Source organism: Myotis myotis, unplaced genomic scaffold (genome assembly GCF_014108235.1).
Source record: "Myotis myotis isolate mMyoMyo1 unplaced genomic scaffold, mMyoMyo1.p scaffold_m19_p_10, whole genome shotgun sequence".
Taxonomy (NCBI): domain Eukaryota; kingdom Metazoa; phylum Chordata; class Mammalia; order Chiroptera; family Vespertilionidae; genus Myotis; species Myotis myotis.
The window spans coordinates 27,350,233-27,374,094 of NW_023416314.1; the positions used below are offsets into that span (position 1 = coordinate 27,350,233).

The 23,862-nt window shown below is 40.4% G+C and overlaps 1 long non-coding RNA gene across 3 annotated transcripts in view; it reads left to right on the top strand.

Moving 5' to 3' along the window:
* The window catches only part of LOC118664543, a 49,875-nt gene that overhangs the window by 19,960 nt on the left and 6,053 nt on the right, over positions 1–23,862 (top strand). The window contains exon 6 of one of the 3 annotated variants that reach the window (XR_004970357.1): positions 11,712–13,502. The exons of the other annotated variants lie outside the window; for them this stretch is intronic. This is a non-coding gene — a long non-coding RNA (uncharacterized LOC118664543). Of the gene's footprint in view, positions 1–11,711; positions 13,503–23,862 lie in introns of those variants that run through there. 3 annotated transcript variants of the gene reach the window in all.

Below are 23,862 nucleotides of genomic sequence, written 5' to 3' on the forward strand. Positions count from 1 at the left end.
CCAATATTGCTTGATACAATATACTTTAAAGGCTTTTCCCCATTTCTTGTTTCCTGGCTCCACTTTTGTATTGGTGATTCCTGAATCACGTCCCAAATATCTTATTTGCACACAACTATTCATCTTAGTGGCATCCTCGGGGAATATCCAACCAGAGACACCTTGGAATAGGAAAGAGATGTGATGAATACTTAATGGGTGACTAGGATGGAAATTTAAAAGCTTTAATGTAGCCATAAGGTGATGGTTGTCCCACCAAAGGAGGCTTCCAGCTACCCTCCAAAACACCCTGGCCAGGGGATATGTATTGTCTTGATGAATTATCTCCACCCTGAGGGCTTGCCGATCTTGTCAACACAAAGAGCAGATGTATCCCTTGAGCAGGGTCATATCTACAAAGCTCATAGAACTGAGATCCAAAACTCAAATACCAGTTTATGAATTTACCATAAGAAGTAATGACCACAGGGACTGGAACACTCGACCTCTACGTGACCACTGTATACTGTTGCTAGAGGCTGACCTACATGGAATTCTAAATAAACAGCAGAGGTGGCATAGGTAGCATGTAATTGCTGCAAGGGAAGCCAGGGGTACCCAAGGCATTAGTTTTAAACACTCTGATCCTCACATCTGCAAGTAAGGGTAATAGTGCCTATGAAAACAAAAAGCTAACACTCCTTTGCAGGAAATCCCTCCAACCTTCCACCTTGGAGATCCTTCGTGCATAGGACTTGGAGATTATGGGCTTTGCAAATGCTTCCATGTGGAATGCCTCTGAGATTCCCAATAAGTCCTTCAGAGCCTCACATTCTTTCTTTAAATGTTAATAAATTCCATCAGACTCAAACCAGTTTTGCTGAACTGTAAACTATTCAGACTTATGCATTGATTTTGCATATATTGCAAAATTTCCAAGGGGCAATCTCATTTCCCTAGTTTTTAGTTTTGGAAGGGCTAACAAACTACAGCACCCACTTATGAATATCATCTATATATCCAGAGTGCATTTCCTTTGTTCTCACGACCAGTCTTTGAAGTGGATGTTGTTGTTTTTATTTTCCTCACAGGGAAACAGAAATTTGGGTAGGTCTAGTTATTGTCCAAGGATAGAACTCGAGTTCAAGGCTGGGTTTGTCTATGGTTATAACTCCTGGTCTTTCTTTGTCTTGCTACTGAAAAGTTGTGAATGGTATCAAGCTTCTGTATACAATATTGATATGAATACAGGCTTTTACAACTAGCACAAAATTTGAGAAATCCTAAGGGTCCATCTAACTCTAAAAGTGTATGATTTTTTAAAAATGTACCTGGCTTTGTTAACCCTCAGAATGAAGACCTTTTTTCCTAAATAATTCTGACAAAAATTACTGCTCTTGCTTATTCAGGGGCAAGAAGTTGTGTCTGAGTTATCTTTGTAATTGCCTCACTTTTTTACTTCACTGACCTTAGGATCATGTTATTCATTCCTGTTACTCACCAAGTCTCTTTACTAATGCACATTGCATCTGGTATAGATGTTTCACAAGGAATGAGAGTAACTTTCTAAGGATTGTAAAAGATCTAATTACCTTTATTGACCCTGCCCAGGAGCAACAACAGATAATGCTGTAATTAACTGAGTTTCACTATAAATGGAAAACGTGTGGGTGATTTTTATTATACAAGAAGAAAGGCCAGCTCAGTAAGCTGATGAGTAACTTATTTAGCATCCTGAAATTTGTTCAATGCTTCTGAATCTTTTTTTTCCTTTATTTTATTTTTTCCCACCACCATTTATCCTCCTTATACCCTTTTCCACCTCCTCCCCTGATCTATTGTCCCTGTCAATGAGTTCTTTCTCTTTCTTTTTAAAAATTAAAAAAGAATTTTAAATTGATTTTACAGAGAGAGGAAAGGAGAGGGATAAAGAGAGAGAGAAACATTGATGAAAGCGAAACATTGACTGGCTGCCTACTGCATACCACCTACTGGGGATCAAGCTCACAAACTGAGCATGTGCCCTGACCAGGGATCGAACTGATGACCTCCTGGCGCATGGTTGACACTTAACCATAGCCACACCGGCCAGGCTAAATATTTTTTATTGTTGACAGTATTACATATATTTCCCATCCCCCCCCCCACCCCCCGCCTCTCTCCACTTAAGCCCCAACCCACCCCAGGCCTTCATCAGACTATTATCTTTCTCCTTTTTTTTTCTTTTTTACTCAATCCCTCCAGCGCCCCCAGCCCCATCCCTGGACAGCTGTCAGCCTACTCTCTATCTATGAGTCTGTCTCTAACTGAACTAACAAGCTTCTGTATCTTTCTTTTTCTTCTTCCTTTCTATCTTTTTTCTCATCTACCCTTCCTAATTTGAAAATGTTTATTCTTCCAATTATGAAGTTAAATAGATGATCATCAAATAAAATTTTTAGAATACAGAAATATGGAAAGATAAAAATATACACATTTTTACTGTTTAGAAATGACTAAATTTAACCTTATGATGTGGCTTTTCTGTGTGTGTGTGTGTGTGTGTGTGTGTGTGTGTGTACATACATGTAACATAAACTGTTTTTTGTTTGTTTCTTTGTTTTAAACATTATGAGGATATACACCCTTTGGAGGATTCTGTCTATTTCAGTCTCCTTTTCCCAGAAAAGGTGCGTTTAGACAGGTCAGGAGGAGACAGCCAGGTTGAAGAAAGACAAATATTCATGGCAAGGTTGTGAGGAGTGTGAACACCGGGGACCGGGAGGAAAGCAAGCAGAGCAGGTATGAAATGCTGAGAAAGGAGTGGTCAGGAAGTGAGCAGGGCCCAGATAAATGTGTGCCCTGAATGCTAAGCTAAGGAATGTAGATTCCAACAGGAAGGCTGGGGGCGGGGAGGCGGCGGGGGGGGGGGGGGGGGGTAATGCCATGATCAGAGCTCTGGAACAGTACCTGGCACATACCAGGAGCTCAGAATATCTGTATCGACTGAATAAATGATAGTCATGTAGAGATTGGGGGACAGTGACATGAACTAGAGGCAGGGAAGCCAGTGAGGAAATGCTCATTTCCTAAATTACTAAGGGTTGGAACTAAAGTTCTGGAAATGGAGATAACAGAGATAAAAATGAATTATGGAGAAATTAAATGTTTCCTCTTGCCCTAGCCAGTTTGGCTCAGTGGATAGAGCGTTGGCCTGCAGACTATAGGGCAGTGGTTCTCAACCTGTGGGTCACGACCCTTTGGCGGTCGAACGGCCCTTTCACAGGGGTCGCCTAAGACCATCCTGCATATCAGATATTTACATTACGATTCATAACAGTAGCAACATTACAGTTATGAAGTAGCAACGACAATAATTTTATGGTTGGGTCACAATATGAGGAACTGTATTTAAAGGACCAGAAGGTTGAGAACCACTGCTATAGGGTCCTGGGTTTGATTCTGGTCAAGGGCATTTGCCTCTGTTGCAGGCTCGTGAGGGAGGCAACCAACCAATGTTTCTCTCTCTGTGTCTCTCCCCTCCCTTACACTCTCTCTAAAAATCAATGGAAAAAATATCCTCGGGTGAGAATTAACTAACTCACTAAATAAATAAATAAATGTTTCCCCCCTCTCACCAAATGTTTCCCTTTTGCCAGATGGGTAGAATATCTTTGCTTAGTGCCTCAAGCTACTCTGTTATCTCACTTCTCCGACTGACTGTAAACTTTGGTTTAATTGACGATTAGTTGAATTAGCAATTAAATTAACATGGGGAAAGTGCTGGTGGCTTTAGCACATACACATAAGATAAATTTCTATCCTCTACACATCTACTCTATTACATTCCTATGTATGTGAGTTACCTGCCAGGGCCGTGCTTGAAATGGAAACACTCCTACAAAGTGGAACTTGGAAATTCTAAGTAAGCAAATACAGATTGTGCAATACAGATCTTAAAACTGATCCTAAACATTTCAAGCCATAAGGTCATGTCATGCCCTGTGTTTATTTTAAACCCAGTTGGTGGGAGAATTGTGAGCAAGCCCACGGGCACAGCATTTGCGGGATAAGTCTGCTCTAAACCACTTAGATCACACACACCTTTTTGTATTTTTGTTTTGATGATTCTGTCTTGTAAATCTGTATGAGTGCTTTGGATAGGATATTATTTCATATTTTGTAACTTCATGGCTGATATGGCTAATTAACAACCAACTTAATTGAGTAAGAAAATAGCAGTACAGGTTATACTTGCATACAGCAAAGGTTATGGATGTGATGCATGAATGTTAGGAAACAATCACTGTTCTCAAATGCAGGAAGTGGATCTGACCCTTCCTATATTTCTTAGTTAATTCCAGTTAACATTTTTCAAAGAATCAAAGTAACTTGTTATTTTTTTTTTTAAATTTTAGGCAGTTGGAAAGTTTTCATCACTAGGATTTGAGTCTGTGCAACCCTTAAAAGTCTCTTTCCTCCTCAGTGTGCACCTACTAAGTACCTACTATGGATGGCCAAGGAGCTTATAGGCTACATTGTTAGATTTTCACACTGAACCTGTAAGAAAGGCATTGGTATTCCTGTTTTGAAAAAAGTTGAGGAACAAGAATGTTGGGTAAATTTTCCAAGGTCATGCAGCTAGTAAATAATGAAGCTGAGATTTCTGCACAAATATGAATCAAAAGTCCAAGTTCTTTGCACAACACACCCTCCATCCCAACAACTAATCCTGTGGATTTCCCAGGATTTGGAGATAGAAATGCTATAGCTGAAATGGGGAGAAAAAAATTGACCTGAGAAAATAACCAGGACTGGATACATAAGAATAAAAACAACATTTAATAAGACTTTTAAATCTGTATCATACTTCATTGTTTAAGAGCCATGTCACATACAGCATCTTTTTTTAAAAAGCACAGTTTATTGATTTTTTTCGAAAGAGAGAGAGAAACATCTATGTGGGAGTAAGAGCACATCAGTTGGCTGCCTCCTGCACGCCACCTACTGGGGATCCAGACAGCAACCCTGGGCATGTGCCCTTAAGTGGCAATCAAACCTGCAATCTTTTGATGCATGACTTGATGCGCAACCAATTGAGCCACACGTGCCAGGGCCATACAACATCTTTCTAACATAACCACATGATGTGGAAATACAGACCAGGGTTAATATTCTCCATGTAGATGGAGAAATAGAATTTTCTCAGGAAAATTACAGAGACTTGCCCACAGTCACAGGCTAATTTAAGGCAGGATTCTCTTTAAAAATTTAAAGCAGGATTCTTCTGAGAAGCAGAATCCAAGATTCCTGGTTTCTGACACGGTGCATCCTTCCTATGCACTGAACAACCTTCAAGCAGTTTGTACTTCAGTAGAAGGCTGGGCTGCAGACCCTGTAGGAGCAGTCGACTCTACAACCAGGGAGACAGCACAGGGGGTTGCACACAGGCTATACCGGCCCCCACAGGGGGGCAGATTTTAGGTTGGCAGAATTTCAACATCTTACCTATTGTAGGAGTATGCCCTTTTATTTATTGATCTATTTATCTATTATTATTACTATTATTATTATTATTCCTCTTCATCGCCATCAACATCACTGTCACAATTACTGTTGAAAAGCTAATTTGTGGGGGTGCTATGCTAGTTATGAAGTTATAAAGTCAAATTATTATGTTATTCAATGAACAGTGTGATATTGTTATTAGTATTTAGTCAACAATTTCACAGTGATGGAAAGAGGTTACTGAGCCTTATGTATGAAACAAGCCACTAATAGGGAGGGAGAGTGTGATGTAGAGAAGGTTCCATGGAGGAGGAGTCACCTAAAGAATAATAAGTAGTTTGGAGTGAGGAAGTCCAAAGGTGTTTTCGGAAGTGAGGCTTGTACTAAGGCACAGAGTTACTAAACATTCTGTATTTTTGGAAAAGTGCATGTGCTTCCAAATTACTGGAGGATAAAGTATGAGAAAAGATGTGTAGAGTCAGGGGCAGAGATAGTCCAGGGTCAGAAGAGATTTCACAGCAAGAGGGAATCCAGGAGGAGGGCTGATTCAGTTAGAACGTGCATTATTAAATAGAATGTAGGATAAGCGGCAATATTTGTGTGTGTGTGTGTGTGTGTGTGTGTGTGTGTGTGTGTGCATGAGCTTCCCTGATGTCAGTGCTCTAGATTCTGAGAATGGAGATAGAGAAAGAAAGGATCTCAGACCTCTCAGTAAGTAGAGAGATACATTGCTAGCTCATTCAATATTCTCGGGTTCTTGTACATCAGTTGCTCTCCTGGCTCCTTAATGTTCGTCTTCTTCTTTCTTAAAATATTTTTTTAAAATTTCTTTTAGAGAGAGAAACTTCTATAAGAGAGAGTAACATCTATCAGCTGCCTCCTGTACTCCCACTCCTGGGGATTGAGCCCACAACCCCGGGCATGTGCCCTGACTGGGAATTGAACAGGGCCTTTTGGTGCATGGGACGGGGCTCAACCAACTGAGCCACACTGGCCAGGCCTTCATGTTCTTCCTTTAAATAAAAATTTCAAGTAATGTAACTACTTATGGAAAACAAAACGAGAGAAAGAGGCATATACACACATATATCACCTATGATCTGTTCTTGTATAATGTTTACTATCCTGGTAACAAGTTTGTGTATTTTTTGTCTTGTTTTTATATTTGTTGATGGTAATTTAAAGTTTGGGGAAAAGAGTCCTCCATAATCTACTTCTATGGAAGCAGTTAATCACTTGGTTCTTAAAAAAAAAAAAAAAGAATGAAAGAGAGAAGGCAAGGTACAGGGGACCTAGAAGAAATCGGCAGCATTGACTGCACCCTCTCTGGCTCAGGACACATCTTCTCAGGGTCCTGGGATTACCCCACGAGAAGTATGGGACTCATGATGGGTGTGATATCCGTATTATTATTTAGTCAATAATTTCACATTAAGGAACTTTCTTCTTTACTTGGTGTTCTTAAAGGAGAAGCTACAGAGTCAGATTTTAGTGCATCCTTGAAAAAAGCAGGGTGTGCCCAGCAGCAGAATTGCCTCTTCTGGGCTCACTTTCCATCTTGTCATCCATGTTGGGGGGGGGGGGCGCGTGGGGGAGGGGTTTCCTTCTCCAGCTTAGGTCCCCGGGTAGGGACATCAGAAGCCCAGGTTTTATTCTTACTGGTTTCATTACTTCTAAAACCTTCTTATAAAAAACAACAAGAACATGGTGATTATTGTCTCAAATGCTTGATCTTGCTTGGTGAGACAAAGCTTAGTAACACTAGGAACTAAAACATTCTCATATTCAGAACGTACTGACCAGAATGAATATATGAGTTTGCTTTCTTATTCTGATGTATTTCATGCATAAAACTTGACATTTGTTCTGTTTTCTTTATCTCCCAAAAGGGAAGCATCCACAAAAAACATGGATTTGTTTTTACCTATTATATGTATACATTTATATTTATATATATATATATTCTTTCAGATGACTATATATTGCTTCATAATTTACTCTATCACTCTATGACCTTTATATGGCTTCCAATTTTTCACTATTATAAATGAACCTCTATGTGCAAGTAGTTTTAGCCATAGTTTATTTTCTTAGCTTTGAGTCCAAGGAAACAAATAACCTAAATATGTAGTGGTTAAGAGTACAGGTTTTGGAGTCAAACACCAAATATAAAATGATATGTGCAATTATTACACAATCTCTGGCATATAAACAGCAGTGTTCAAATTCCCACTCTGACATTTACCTGTGACACACTTTATTTTTATTGTTGATCTTGACATTTTCTTCTGAAACGTTGGTGTAATGTTTTTAACTCACAGAGTTGGTTGTAACAAATAAGTAGAATAATCATTATATATAGCAATTTGAACAGTGCCTGGAGTTAAGTAAATGCTTTGTTGTCGTCTATACTTAAATTTTACTAGATTATGGGAATGTTTCTCAAATGATTTTAACAACATAAAGTGATACGAAGTCTGAGAGAGCCAACCTACTTTGAGTGTTATTCTTTCTGTAAATCTTATAGTCAGTTTCTTTTTTTAATGGACTTTCTTTCACATTCACTTTACAAATTTAATAAGTGAAGATACCAGAAGCCAAATTAATACTTATGTATGAGCACCTCTCTTTATTGTGGCTGCTACACTTTATATATAAATATAATGGCACGGAGATTCTATCAGGAGGCCAGATCACTTTGGCTCTAGAGATGAAGAGATGTTTTCACTGTAGTTATTTTTTTAATGTGAATATATCTGAGAGGAGTGAAACAGCAGAGCCATAGCAAGCATTTTTTGAACACCATTGTATATATGCCAGAGATTGTGTAATAATTGCATATATCATCCCTACTATTTCAACCATCACTACCCGATGCATTATTCCATTTCTCAGATCACTGTACATCATTGTGGTTTATTTGCCTCAGTCACTTCTAGGACACAGGGCTGGTCGAATGAGGACAACTGTGGGAAAAGGGACCTGATGGGCCTGAAGGGGCAGGGAGGCTACCAATGATATCCTGTCACGATCAGTTTTGTCCCACAATCAGCTGAAACCAAATCCCCATAACTCCTTGTGCTGATTGGGCAAAGCAGACTGTCCCATTTCACCATGGAGACAGTGGGCTGGAAACTTGCCTCCAAGATCACATAATTTGTCCATAGAAAAGCTGCAGACAATCCTTCCCACTCAGTATGCTCACACCCCTTCCTGTAGTTGATTCAGACCAGTGACGTAGGCCTCCTTGATGATCTAAGAAGGCTGGAGACCTCCATCCTCACAGTCACTGTTGCAGACACCGTCCTGGAAGCCCGCTTCCTCGGGCTGTAAGCATGTGACCACAGAACACGAGCTAATTAACGTTAAGCCAATACTACTTTGTCTCGCTGTAGAGGAGACTGATCAGGCCTGTCTCCTGTTATTTAAGCTGTACACCCTTTCCAGTCATAACCCTGGGGCAAAACAATTACTATGACAAATGCAGAGACATAGGGCAGTACCGACTCTGGGTGCTGATTTTGTATTAACCACTAATTCAGTGTGTGACCTAACTACTCCGTTCCTTGACTGGCCTTCACATCCCTCTTCTGTGAAAAGGAAGGGATTGGTTTCCTGCTTTCTTTGGTCCTTTCCAGCATCCGCAGGCATCATAAGGGCTGAAGTAATTAATGGGCAGGAGGCAACCTTCAGTTATATGGGGTTCCACCTAGTGGCTGTGTCCCTTATTGCAGCCCTAAGTTCCACAGGGTATTCTCGGGCCTTCAAAGTTTTCTAATGGTTTTCTGTGGTTAGATGCCCCTCACAGAAGTTTTTGGTTGGTACATCATACAGTCCGTTCATAATCAGCAGAACAGAGGAGAATGGAGAAGGGCAGCGAGGAGCAGGGAGGCAAGACAAATACTGGAGCTTCACATTTAGTGAAACCTCAAATTTAGGTCAAAATTAGAGTTCGATGTTATCTCTAATTGAGGTATTAGACAGCGATAGAGTCGGTGAATGTATGCATTTAAGCATGAACTGATTAAATGTGAACAGTTAAAAAAATATACTTCAGTTTTTGAAGCCATGTGTCAGCATTTCTTCATTTAAAATAGAGCCGGAGCCTTAAATGACGGAAGTAGTTTAGATCATTCTTTTGGGGGGCCAATTTTATATGTAGAGAAAACTGTATGTCAAGCAAAGTTCTGCTGTGGTAAATTCCTTCAGGGAAAGATTCTTAGGGGAGATTAGAAAAGCATGTAAATCTAATTAGTCCTATAGCATTGACCATCATGGTTTCCCTTTGCACCTCCTTTGTGATTATGTTAAACGCCGGGGATAGAAATGCAGGAGACATGGTTCTGACTACTTTCAAGTGACAGATAATTCCGTAGGAGAGGACAATGTTTATAAACATATTTACAATGTTATATGTAAATAGATGAACTACAACAGAGGGTTTTTTAAGATGACTACAGTGGCAATATAAGCAGAGAGATCTATTTTGTTGAGAGAGTTAAGGAATCATTCACGGGATGGAAGACACAGAAGAGAAGAATAGAAGGAATCCGTCACTGAATAGAAGCTGGTACTTACAGGATTATCCAAAGTTTTCTAATAGGATGGGGAGGAGCTCTTTGTAGATACTGAATAGCACATAAAAGTTCGTGGAAAGTGGAAAATGATTCAAACTAGTAGTGTGGTCAAATGTGTAAGTGTTTAGGGACTGAGGAAAAGTTCATTTATCTTTTTCCTAATCCATTTTCTCTTTTTCTTGGACAAAAACCCTGCTCCCATATGCATTTTGTTTTCTAAAAAGACTAACAGCAGCGTATCCCTGACTACAATGGGTGCCTGCAGTGAGTGTGCTGTGGTTGTGAAGAATATGGGCTTTGGAGGCCACAGCCCTTGCTTTGAGTCCTGGCTCTGAGCTTACTAGTGAAGTAAACCTGGGCAACTGCCTTGCTCTTTAAGGTTCACTTCCTCATTTATATATTTATTTATTTAAAAATATTTTTATTGATTATTAGAGAAAGGGAAAGGGAGAGAGAGAAACATCAATGCTAGAGCAAAGCATCGATTGGCTGCCTCCTGCATGCTCCCTTCTGGGAATCTAGCCCACAACCCAGGCATGTGCCCTGACTGGGACTCAAACTGGCAAACTTTCGGTGCATTTCAGTGCACGGGACTACACCCAACCAACTGAACCACAACAGCCAGGGCTTGTTTCCTCATTTATAAAGGTGAGAAAATAGTAATACCTACAACAAAGAGTCATGATGAAGATTAGATGTGAGCACAAATATTATCTAGAATGCAATTGAGGGCATTGCTATTATAAAATTTTGATAAAATGACCAAGCTACATTTAAATAATTTTTTAAAAATGTATTTTATTGATTTTTTTACAGAGAGGAAGGGAGAGGGATAGAGAGTTAGAAACATCGATGAGAGAGAAACATCGATCAGCGGCCTCCTGCACACTCCCCAATGGGGATGTGCCCGCAACCAAGGTACATGCCCTTGGCCGGAATCAAACCTGGGACCCCTGAGTCTGCAGACTGATGCTCTATCCACTGAGCCAAACCGGTTAGGGCCCAAGTTACATTTAAAAGCAATTTATTAAAAACATGTACAAGATATATTATAAAAATTTTAAAAATGCCTATATTTAATAAAGATATGTGTCTGAAACTTAAAACCTTCCCACAATGGAAACTTCAGGTACAGATAAGTGTAGTGGTGAAAATTACAAACATTTAAGGGAAAAATAACACCAATCTCATCTAAACTTTGTCAAAGAATAGGAAAAGAGGGAACACTTACAATTTTACTAAGCCAGTATAACCTTGATAATGAAACCTAATAAAGACATTATAAGAAAAAGATATTACAAGATATCATCTCTCATAGACACAAACACAGAAATCCCAAATTCTTTTAGCTGAAAACTGAGTCAAGTGAGATCAAGGTGAGTTTGAGATTGTTTTAATATTAAAAAATCTATATAATCCACTACAGAAAGAAAGTAAGGAGAAAATTATAGAATCACCTCAATAATTAAATAAAACACATTGATATTTCTCAACATCCATCCACATTATAAACTCTTAGCACACTAGAAATAGAAATAAACTAATTTAATCTGTGAAAGAGCATCTACCAAACCCTCACTCTGTGCCTCATGATTAATGGTAAAATCTTTTAAGTTTGCACCATGAGATCAGGGAGAAGATTAAGATGCCCATTATCACCTCTTCTAGGTAACATTATGCTGGAGATGCTGGTTAGAACAAATGGCAAAGTATTGCAGAGGAAAAAAGGACTGTCATTGTTTATAGAAAACATGGTTATCGAAAGAATCTCCAGGTAAACTATAACAATTAGCAGGTGAATTTAGTAAATTGAGCATACATATATCAACTTGCATTTTATATTCCCGCAAAAAGTGATTAGAAAAAATTAACACTGCATAATGAATAATGTGTAAGGTCTTCCTCTATACAGAACACTGTTTAAACATTGAGAGATTTTAAACATATTGGGATGGAATCCAGATCAAAAGCAAAGCATTCAGAGATGCCCATAAAACGTTAGCACTAATTTCACGTAAGCCCCAATAAGAAGGTCACAACCTCTTAGCTGCTCATCATAGGATGGTTTTCAAAAAACTGCCATGAAAACTTCAATGACTTCAAAGCTTTGATCATTCCCAGCAAGAAAGGTTATGGTATGTCTTATGAGTGTCTGGAACATCAGAAAAACTATGGAAGATGATGTTAATAGTGATCTTCAAACTACAGATGACGGAGGGTGATGAAAATGGAGAGGGTCAGGAGAATAAATTAATTCATGCATATAAAGCTGCTATGAGATTCCAAAGACAAGCAGCAGGTCACCTGATTTGCTTTTATAGCTATAGTCAAGGATCTGTATTAACAATAATTTCTGTCTTATGATTCAACATTAATGTGTACCCAAGTATGGATTTTTGTACACCAGAAGTCATTTTTCAGTTCGTGTTATACCTAGTTTTACTTATCAGTGAAACTAAGGCCATGTAGTAAGAAATATCAGGGCAATGTTATTTAAAGCATGGGTAAATTTTCTGTGCCTACTGTTAGGCTTGTGAATTTATTGAGCACTACTGTGTCAATTGTTATAGAAGAGGCTTTACATATTTAATGTGTAACATATTAGTATACTGTTCTTAAAAATAAAAGAATGAGACTCAGAGCGGATCTGCAACTTATTTAAGGTACCCACATAGTTAAGAGTAAAGAGTCAGTTTTGAGCACAAGCCTACCTGACTCTAAGACATGAGCTGTTTTCATTATACAATGATGCCTACAAACTTGAGGTATGTGATAAACTGTTCAGCTCAGTATCTGATACATCATTAGTCTTCAATAAGTTTATTATTATTATTATTATTATTAAAATATGATTAAATCTTATGGGAAGTCCCTCTTTTTTTAATGAAGTAAAACCTTAACCTCTTATTCAATAAATGATTGCTCCTTCTGGCAGCTCATCTTATGAAAAAGTATAGGGTTGAGAATACAAAACATGGTAGATACAGATTTATGTAAGCTTTAGTCTCAAGAAGTGATGGTTATGCTAGTAAGTTGACACTCAAATTGGTGAGCACATTCTGTACAGTGGGCTATTTTTTCTCTGCTGTATCCCTTGGTGATAAACCCTTGCAAAATCTGTGACACTTCAAAGAGAAAGAAGTTTTGCTCCAAAACTTTGAGGACTGGTTTATCCCTGCAGATTTGCTTTTATAGCTATAGTCAAGGATCTGTATTAACAATAATTTCTGTGTTGTGATTCAACATTAATGTCATCTGATAAGACCTTAATTTATTTACTAGGTAGTAATCCTGACAGCACCATAAATAAACTACTGAATTAGTTCTTTCCTCTTGATTGGCTTACATTTATGTGGTCAATAGATTTGCAATAAAGGGATCTTTTCCTGCCTTTTGAGTAGGTGACAGATTGTGCAGATCAAAGATTATTTCCTTTTCATACTTGTATAAACTTTAGAGTTATACCTGAATAGGTATATTTCAAACAGTAGGATGATTATGGAAAGTTGCAACTTGTCTTAAAAATTTTACATAAGCCTAGAAGTGGGATCACTGGGTCAAATGGAAGTTATGTTTTTGATCCCACTTCTAGGAATATATCCCAAGAAACAAGAAACGCCAATCAGAAAGGATATATGCATCCCTATGTTCATAGCAGCACAATTCACCATAGCTAAGATTTGGAATCAGCCTAAGTGCCCATCAGCAGATGAGTGGATTAAAAAACTTTGGCACATCTATGCAATGGAATACTATGCCACAGTAAAAAGGAAGGAACTCCTACCATTTGCAGCAGCATGGATGGAGCTGGAGAGCATTATGCTAAGTGAAATAAGTCAGTCAGAGAAAGATAAATATCATATGATCTCACTGATTTGTGGACTATAATGAACAACATAAACTGATGAACAAAAACAGATCTAGAGATAGAGAAGCATCGATCAGATGCTCAAACCTCAAAGGGAAGGTAGGGGAAGTTGGGGATAAGGGGGAGAGATCAACCAAAGGTCTTGTATGCATGCATATAAGCATAAGTGATGGACTCGGACAACAGGGGTGAGGGTGAGGACAAGACTGGGGGATGAGAGGACAATGGGGGGATAAAGACACATTTATAATACCTTAATCAATAAAAATTTTTTAAAAATTACATAAGCTACTATAGTGTTCAATATGGCTCAAAAGAAATCAAAAGGAAGAGGAAAGACATAAGTTATTTGATACTTGTTAATGCAACACATTGAAATTATACATTAGCTTTGTTCAAACAAGAACAATAAAATCTTCAAATTTAATACTATAATTACTCAGTTTTCCAGCAATGTTTCCTCTTTGTCACTTCTCATTTCTACCTGTTCTGATCCCATATATTTTCACTGCTTAGCTCTGCATCCTTAGAAATAAGCAGTAATTTTTTTTCATGACCTGAATATTAAGGCTTGATTTTTGGTGATTTGTATGCATATCTCTATATAAATATCTTTTGTTTTCCCTGAAATGTACAGACCTTAAAGACAGTGATTGTTTTTAATTTAATTTTTGTAATCCTATGAAGCCTAACACAGTGCCTTTAAAGTGCTCAATAAATGTTTTGTTATGGAATAAATAATAGAGAAATTACTTTGGAAAAAAAGCAATGGAAATTAGAAATTGAAAAGACAAGGTAGTCTTAAATTCTTCATGGGAATGAACTATTTTTCTTTTTGCTATTCTGGGGGAAAAAAGAGTCCAATGGAAATGGAAGAAGCCATTTAAGATGTTTGCATGATTAAAATGTAAAAATGTCCCTAGCTGGTTTGGCTCAGTGAATAGAGCATTGGCCTGAAAACTGAAGGATCCCAGTTTTGATTCCAGTCAAGGGTATACACCTCGGTTGCCAGCTTGATCCCAGCCCTGGTGCATGTGGGAGGCAACCAATCAATGGGTCTCCCTCACATTGATGTTTCTCTGTCTCTCACCCTCCCTTCCACTCTCTTTACAAATCAATGGAAAATACCCTCCAGTGAGGATTAACAGCAACACCAAAAAAAGTAAAAAATGAATAACACTTCTAATTTACCAATTATTTTCAAGAAAAGGAAGAGGTAACTTTTATTTAAAATACAATTAAAAATATTATCCAGATGTAAAGTCATATTGTGGGTTGTCTGTGACAAGTATTTAATCTTTAGCAATCTTTTTATTCATGATGCTAGGTATTCCAGGTAAGAGATCATTCCATTAGTCAGCCCATTTACCTGTAGGAAGTACAAACTCTTTTTAGTTAAATTTAACCAAACGCACTTTCTATTTCTCTGACCATTCTTTTCTGGATCTGTTTCATCTCCCACAGCCTAACAGCCACTAAGAGCCCCATTCCCTCTTTCTCATCCACTGTTGAAAACTCAATTAGCATATTATATAGCAGCGTTTCTCAACCTGTGGGTCGCGACCCCTTTGGGGGTTGAACAACCTTTTCACAGGGGTTGCCTAAGACCATCAGAAAACACATATATAATTACATATTGTTTTTGTGATTAATCACTATGCTTTATGTTCAATTTGTAACAATGAAAATACATCCTGCATATCAGATATTTACATTACGATTCATAACAGTAGCAAAATTACAATTATGAAATAACAACGAAAATAATTTTATGGTTGGGGATCACCACAACATGAGGAACTGTATTAAAGGATCACGGTATTAGGAAGGTTGAGAACCACTGTATAGGTAGCTGTTGCTTCAACACTCACCTTTATCCCCAGCTCCAGTCACATATCTGCAAATGTCATCAGGCAGTGCCACATATAATACTGCACTATTATAAAGTCTACTATGTACTGAGCCACCTACTGTGCTCTATGTGCCTTACAAGTTACCCTTTATACCAGAGATTTCTTAAATTAAAAATAAATAAATAAATAAATAAATAAATAAATAAATAAATAAAGGTAGGTGGTATTATCTTTATTAAAAATATATGTATTTTTAGCCCAGCCAGCCTGACTTAGTGGTTGCGTGTTGCTCTATGAACAGGAGGTCATGGTTCGATTCCCAGTCAGGGCACATGCCCGGGTTGCGGACTTGATCCCCAGTGGGGGGAGGGTGTGCAGGAGGCAGCTGATCAATGAATGATCCTCTATCTTCATTGATGTTTCTATCTCTCTCTCACTCTCCCTTCCTCGCTGAAATAAATTAATAATATATATATATATATATATATATATATATATATATGTATGTATTTTCAGACTCAGAAAGTTTTGTGTGGCCAAGACTTTGTACGATAGAGAAAGAATTCAAGCCAAGATTATTATGATTTCAAAGTTAAAGCTCTTTCCACTACTCCTCACTGCCTCCAACCCTCACCTTATTCTCAAAATACAGTATAGTGGTTAAGAGCATTTACTGGAGTCAAACTACCTGAGCCTGAATTCTGGATGTTAAACTCACTATGCTTTTTAACTGAGATCAAATTACCTTCTTACCCTCTGCATCAATTTTCATATTTATAAAATGAGACTGTAAAAATACATACATCACTGGATTATAAGAAGTAAATGAAATATAAAGCTCCTAGTACAGAAACTGGCACATGGTAATATCCATATATAAAACCCTAATATGCAAATAGACCAAATGGTGGAACAACTGAACAACCAGTTGCTATAACATGAGCTGACCACCAGGGGGCACATGCAGAACATGGTGGGTGTCAGCCTTGGTGGGATGGTGGAGCAGGTGAGTGGGGGCTCGGAGGATGGGCCGAGACCTGCCCTTGTGCTCACCACAGCCTTGAGATCTACAGTTCCTTTCAAGGTGCACAAATTTGTGCACTGGGCCCCTAGTCACAATATATTATCCCTGGGAATCATCTAATAGTCAAATTATGCTATCTTATCAATCCTTTATTCAAAATTCTTCCCTAAACCCCTTTTGATCTTTTTAGTCTTAATATCCATGGTCCAAATGTTGGGATCTATCATGGTTAGTGACTGGTCCATTTCCTATGCTTGTAACACACTCATTCCTGTACCTGCACCCTTTGTTTGGGCTGCACTTCCCTCCTGGAATAGCCTCTCTGTCCTCTGTCTAATCAGATCCTACCAACCTCTCCAGGCCAAGCTCAAATTTGTGCATCACCAAAATCTCTCATTACTCTAATTAGAAGTTATATACCTTTTCTTCCCACTGAGAAACCAAGAATTGGCCTTTTTTTAGGATTGGGCAGGGTTTAAATTCTCAGCTCATCTTACCCATTCTTGTGGACCTCAGATAGACATACCCTTCCCTTCCCTCCACATAACAGTGTTATGACATTGTTCACTAAAGAACAGATTTGGGTGCTTTTGTGTTTCTCATCTGGCTTTAAGGAGAGATGCCTGCATACTTGATTCTCCAAGGAAATTATTCTCTACTTAATGTTAACACCCACTGATTAATCAGAATCAGTTGTGGGAACTATGCATATAATTGCTAATATTGTCAGAATTTTATGGAAAGAGAGTTAGGGCTGTGTTGAGGAAAACAAACTCAAATCACAGTGGATTAAAAAAAATAAAAGTTTATTTTTGCTCCTGTTACAGTTTGCATATGGTCAGGTGATTTGCTGAGTTTGGGGATGGTGCTGGCTTCCAAGCAGTGACTCAGGGATCTTGATTTCCTACCATGTAGCAAGATTCCCATCATACATAATCTCAGAGGCCCTCACTTCTAGGCATGATGTCAGGAGAAAATTAGGGAATCATGGGGTGGTTTACTAGTATAGCCAGGTCTACGTAGTAGCACATCTCCACTGACAGTTTATTGGGCAGATCCCAGTCACATTACACCAACCCAAATGCTACAGAAGCTGGGAAATCATTTTATCTGTGTTCCCTGGAATTGATCAGCATCTAGCTGTCTGTGACAGGATACCCACAGAAACAACTGTCTCCCCCTACCGATATCAGTTCTTACAACTGCTACGATGCAGTTTCTCCCTGCTCCATCTGAAAACTAGCTCATGTGTTAAAAGACTATTCGAGTCACTCCCAGATAATAAAACATTATTTAGTTCTGAGAACACATTCAGTCTAGTAATTGAGATGTCTACTCTGAAAAACAAACAAACTATGAAATCCACTGGAAACTGAAGGTTTCTTCTCCAACATCCACTGACATCACGTTGGGAAGCCAGTTAATGGGGTAGGAAGCATGATGGACTTCTTCTCATGAACTCTAATTCTTGAATTCTCTGGGAACAGGGCAGGAAGAGAACAAAGGTTAGATTCAGGAAATGCCAGTCTTCAATTGTGTGGTTGTGATCTGGAGCTAGTGATTTGGGACATGGTGGAAGTTAAATGATTTTTATTTTTTCCCTTATGAGGCACATTTGTCAGTTCATGGGGACTTCCCAGTTAGGATCACCTGATTTCTACACCCTTGATGTCAGCAAGGTCTTCCTCTTGGCTGTTCACGCACAACCCCACCCCTTTCTTTATGAATCTGATAAACACATTTATAATGAGGCTGACTCTTAGACAAAGACTATTTAAAACCTTTTTATTGATTTTTTTTAGAGAGAGAGGGGAGAGAGAGAGAGAGAGAGAGAGAGAGAGAGAGAGAGAGAGAGAAAGAAACATGATCAGCTACCTCCTGAATGCCACCCATAGGGGGTGGAGCCCAAACCCAGGCATGGGCCCTGACCTGGAATCAAACTGGTGACCTTTAGGTGCATGGTACAACACCCAACCAACTGAGCCACACCAGCCAGGTTGACAAAGTCTATTTTTAAACAATTGGCTGGCTTCCTACTATACAATCCTTGTTGGATCTTTGACACATTTGCATCTTCCTCCTGTCATCAATGGAAACTAAGCTGCTTCCCAGTGTAGATATGACTTTTCATTCTGGAACTAGGACAATAGCCACAGCCATTCATCGTAGATTTCTCAGGCATTAGTTTCCACACTCCAGGGGATGTATATCAAGTTGTCCAAGTGGTCGTCTTGAAGCCTTTCTCAATAGGCCTGATGGAAAGAGAAGTACACCCTTTACTTTATTTGGGAGCAAGTGGTGAGGAAAATATATTACAACATTCTCAACTACTTTCCTTCAAAAAATTTCTCATCCTTCAATCTCAACTCAGGAGGTGGCTTTTTAGTCACATTTTTTGAAAAAAAAAAAAAAATCTACACAAATTGTCTGCTATTCCTTTGGAATTTGGGGGGTGTGGGTATTGGCATATATTGTTTTGTTTCAGCTATGGGTCTGCCCTCAATCAATACTGAGAAAATTACCAATTTAAAATATTGTTAGCGTAATAAGTAAATTTTTCAAGGAATGGTTTATGTTTAAAAAATAAATCGTAATGGATTGATTAAATGACTAAATATCATCTCTCAATCATTTGCATTCTGATTGGGAAATAAAGAGGAAGAGTTGGAATATAGTGTCCTGAGAATTGTTTAGCATCATCATGAATGTAATGAAGAGATTGTTTTGATTATAAGAATCTCATTGGTCATATGTATCTTTGCAAAATTGATGTTGAGAGTACATGTTGAAGGGACATATAAATTGCACCCTACTTTATGCTTTTCACAACATGGCCATCACACATATCCATGCATGTAATTTGAAACCTTTTTTGGTCATTTAACAAATGAAGGTACCCTCCCACACTATCAAAAATATGAGAGAAACTGCTATGGGAGAGAGAGATGTGTACATATTTATTTAACCTAAAACTAGTCAAAAGAGCTGCTGTTACTACAGTAATGCAAGGTCAACTTTAGAATGTGTAATATCACCATGGATCAGGAGGGTCATCACATGACAATAAAGAAGGCATATCACTAGAAGCACGTAACAATCCTAAGCTTGGGATTTGGATTGAGAGATTGGCACATTTTTGTCTCTTTCGTACTGAAAACCCATGGGAGATACAACTATGTCCTTCAGAGGTTTTCACACAGCTCTTCTGCCACCTACTTCATACAATTGCAAGATCTGGCCAATGTCTTGAGGGAGAGGTTGGTTGTGTATTTGAGACCAACCTCCTATCACTGGTCTTTCTTTATATTCTAATCACCCTGAGACCAAGGAACTTTCTACTTTTTCTTATAGAGTCTTTTGCATCACTCCCAGCCTCTCTTCTGTCCCCAAATTTAGGAACTATTTTATGAGGGCCTTTATGACATTGTGATTTATAATAAGAAAGAATATATTTGGTCTTGCTCCCCTTTTCTGGCACAGAGCTCCCCAAACCCTTGGAATTTGTTAAGTGCTGAGAACAATTAAGGTGTCTTTTGTTGTGTTAATAGGGTGGCTTGGAAAGCACCTAAGCATGGGGGCGGGGTGTGGGGGTGTGGGGGTGTGGCTGGTTGCCAGAGAAGCCAACTGTGTGCTTTGAGGGTTGGATCAGTTCCACTCTTTTTGTTTTTAATATATTTCATTGATTTTTACAGAGAGGAAGGGAGAGGGATAGAGAGTTAGAAATATCGATGAGAGAGAAACATCGACCAGCTGCCTCCTGCACACCCCCTACTGGGGATGTGCCCGCAACCAAGGTACATGCCCTTGACCAGAATCGAACCTGGGACTTTTCAGTCTGCAGGCCAACACTCTATCCATTGAGCCAAACTGGTTAGGGCATCAGTTCCACTCTTGATCACACAGAGACGGGAGAGGATAGAGACTGCAGATTGAGTTCAATCAGCAATGGCCAGTGATTTAGTCAATCGTGTCTAAAGTAGTGAAGCCTCTATGAAAACCTGAAAGGTTGGGGTTGAGGGCTTCTAGGTTGGTGAACATGTGAAGGTACTGGGAGAGTGGTATGCTTGGAGGGGACATGGATGCTCCCGACCCTTTCCTCATACCTCGCCCTGTGCATCCCTTCCATTTAGCTGTTTCTGAGTTATATACTTTTATAATAAACTAGAGGCCCAGTACACAAAAATTTGTGCACTTAGGGGGGAAAGGGGGTCCCTCAGCATGGCCTGTGCCCTCTCGCAGTCTGGGACCCCTCGGGAGATAATGACCTGCTGGCTTAGGCCTGCTCCCGGGTGGCAGAGGGCAGGCCCAATTCCTAGGTGCAGCCCCTGGTCGGGCTCAGAGCAGGGCCGATTGGGGAGTTGGGGCACCGCCCCCTGTCATGCACAGAGCAGGGCAGATTGGGAGGTTGAGATGCCACCCTCAGTCACACTCAGGGTAGGGCCGATTGGGGGGTTGGGGCACCGACCCTGTCACACTCAAGGCAGGGTCGATGGGGAGGTTGCGGCGCCACCCCCTGTCATGCACAGAGCAGGGCCCATTGGGGGGTTGGGGCTCCATACCCTGTCACTCACAGAGTAGGGCCGATAGGGGAGTTGGGGCACCATCCCCTGTCACACACAGAGCAGGGCGGATCAGGGGGTTGGGGCACCGCCCTCTATCACCCACAGAGCAGGGCCAATCAGGGGGTTGGGGCGCCGCCACTCTCACACTCAGGGCAGGGCCAATGGGGAGGTTATGGCTCTACCCCGTCACACACAGAGCAGGGCCCGTGGGGGGTGGGGGGGTTGGGGCGCCGCACCCTGTCACACACAGAGCAGGGCTGATCAGGGGGTTGGGGCGCCACACCTTGTCACACACAGAGCCGCAGGGCGATCAGGGGTTGGGGAGCTCCCCCCTATCAGGCACAGAGCAGGGCTGATCAGGGGGTTGGGGTGCCTTCCCCTGATACGAACAGAGCAGGGCGGATAGGGAGGTTGTGGCCCCGCCCCCTGTCACACACAGAGCTGCAGGGCGATCAGGGGGTTTGGGCGCTGGCCCCTGTCATGCTGATCCCAGTGCTGGGAGGCCTCGCAGCTCCGCTGATCCCGGTGCTGGGAGGCATATTACCCTTTTACTATATAGGATAGAGGCCTGGTGCACGGGTGGGGGCCGACTGGTTTGCCCTGAAGGGTGTCCTGGATCAGGGTGGGGGTCCCCACTGGGGTGCCTGGCCAGCCTGGATGAGGGGATGATGGCTGTTTGCAGCTCATCACACACCCTTTAGGGTGGGGGTCCCCACTGGGGTGCCTGGCCAGTCTGGGTGAGGGGCTGAGGGCTGTTTGCAGCTCGTCACACACCCTTCAGGGTGGGGGTCCTCACTGGGGTGCCTGGCCAGCCTGGATGAGGGGCTGAGGGCTGTTTTCAGGGTGGTGGGTGACTAAATCTCCCAACCTGTCCTTTTTTCTTTTTTTTTTTTATTCTGGGCCAGCTTTAGCTCTGAGGCTTGGCTCCAGCTCTGAGGCCTTGGCTGCTGAAAGCAGGTATCTGGTTTGTTTGGGTTCTATAATTGTTAACACTGTTGCGGTCCTGCTCACTCCAGCTCTGAGATCCTGGCTGGCTGAAAGCAGGGATCTGCATTTGTTCTATAATTGAAACAATGTAGCGGTCCTGCTGGCTGAAGCCCGGCTGGCTGAAGCCCGGCTGGCTGAAAGCAGGTTTCTGGGGTTTTGTTTAGCTTCTATATTTGTAACAATGTTTCTTAAACTGCAAGCTCAGAGGCCGGCAGGGCAGGCGGGGAACATTGAAGTCCTCCGACACTGAAGCAAGCAAGCCTCCTGCTCGCTTCAAGCTGCCTGGCTGCCGGCCGCCATCTTGGTTGGCAGTTAATTTGCATATCGCCCTGATTAGCCAATGGGAAGGGTAGTGGAGGTACGGCTAATTACCATGTTTCTCTATTATTAGATAGGATTGGTGATCTAGCATGTGAAATGTTTTCCTCTGAATTTGATGAACTAGTCTCATAAAGTAATCAAGCCCAAATTGGGGATCATTGGGACCTCCAATCTATATAGCTGCTTGTCAAGAGCACAGCTGATAACCTGGGCTTGTGACTTCTGAGTGGATGGAGGCAGCCCTGTGTGATTGAGCTCTTGTGGAGTCTGATGCTATCTTAGGGTAGCATTGTAAGGATTGAATTGACTTGTCAGTCTGCCCAGCTGGTATCAGAGAATTATTGGTGATGTGGAAAACCCCCTCCCACATATTGGAAATTGGGAACTAATCTGTATGTAGTCTTTGAGGTCCCTCAAGTTTCCAGTTCATTTTTATACCAGTCCTGCATGATTGCTAAAGGCTTTCTGATTTCTCTTTCCCCAGCAGAGATCCTAGGCCTGGGCTAACCCCAGTCCTCAGCCTGAAGTTAGAATGGGCAAATGCCCTTAGAGGGGAAAATGATTTGAGGTCAAGAGCTCACTTACTCAGGGTACTTCCTTCTCTGAAATTTTAATCTAATTTTTGTTTTCCATGGCACCTTGATGATGCCTTTAAAAATAATTAGGATTTGTAAAATTTATCTGACTTTTTCTAGGCTTAATTATTTATGCCCAGTGGGTGTATGGGTAATATCCAGCTTATTACAGTTGAAAGTGGAAATCCTTTGCTTTATTAATTTCTAACACTTAAACTACATTTTATTATATTAAATCTTTTTAATTTTATGAATCATCTCTTGAGTTTAAGAATTTCTTATATTTAGAGATACCACTGAAACATGGGTTTTGGGGTGCAGACTTTTCTTCCCATGTGTCCTCATGAAGTTTGAAGAATTAACTCATGGGCAAAAAGGCTTCTTTAATAAAGAATGTAGAAGTTTATTGGAAGAAGATACAAACTCCATCGGGGCAGGAGTGTCTCCTGGGAAGACTCCCCCCCTACCCCCCATGAAAAAAGCCTTCTCTCTCTCTCTCTAATGGGAAAATCAATCTATAAAATGTGTCTTGTGTCCCTTAGTTCAGTTCTTTGTCTGAACCTGACCCTTTCTTACTGGTCCCTTTCCTTAATTTGGGACCCCCATGTTTCCCTCATTGGTCATTCTGC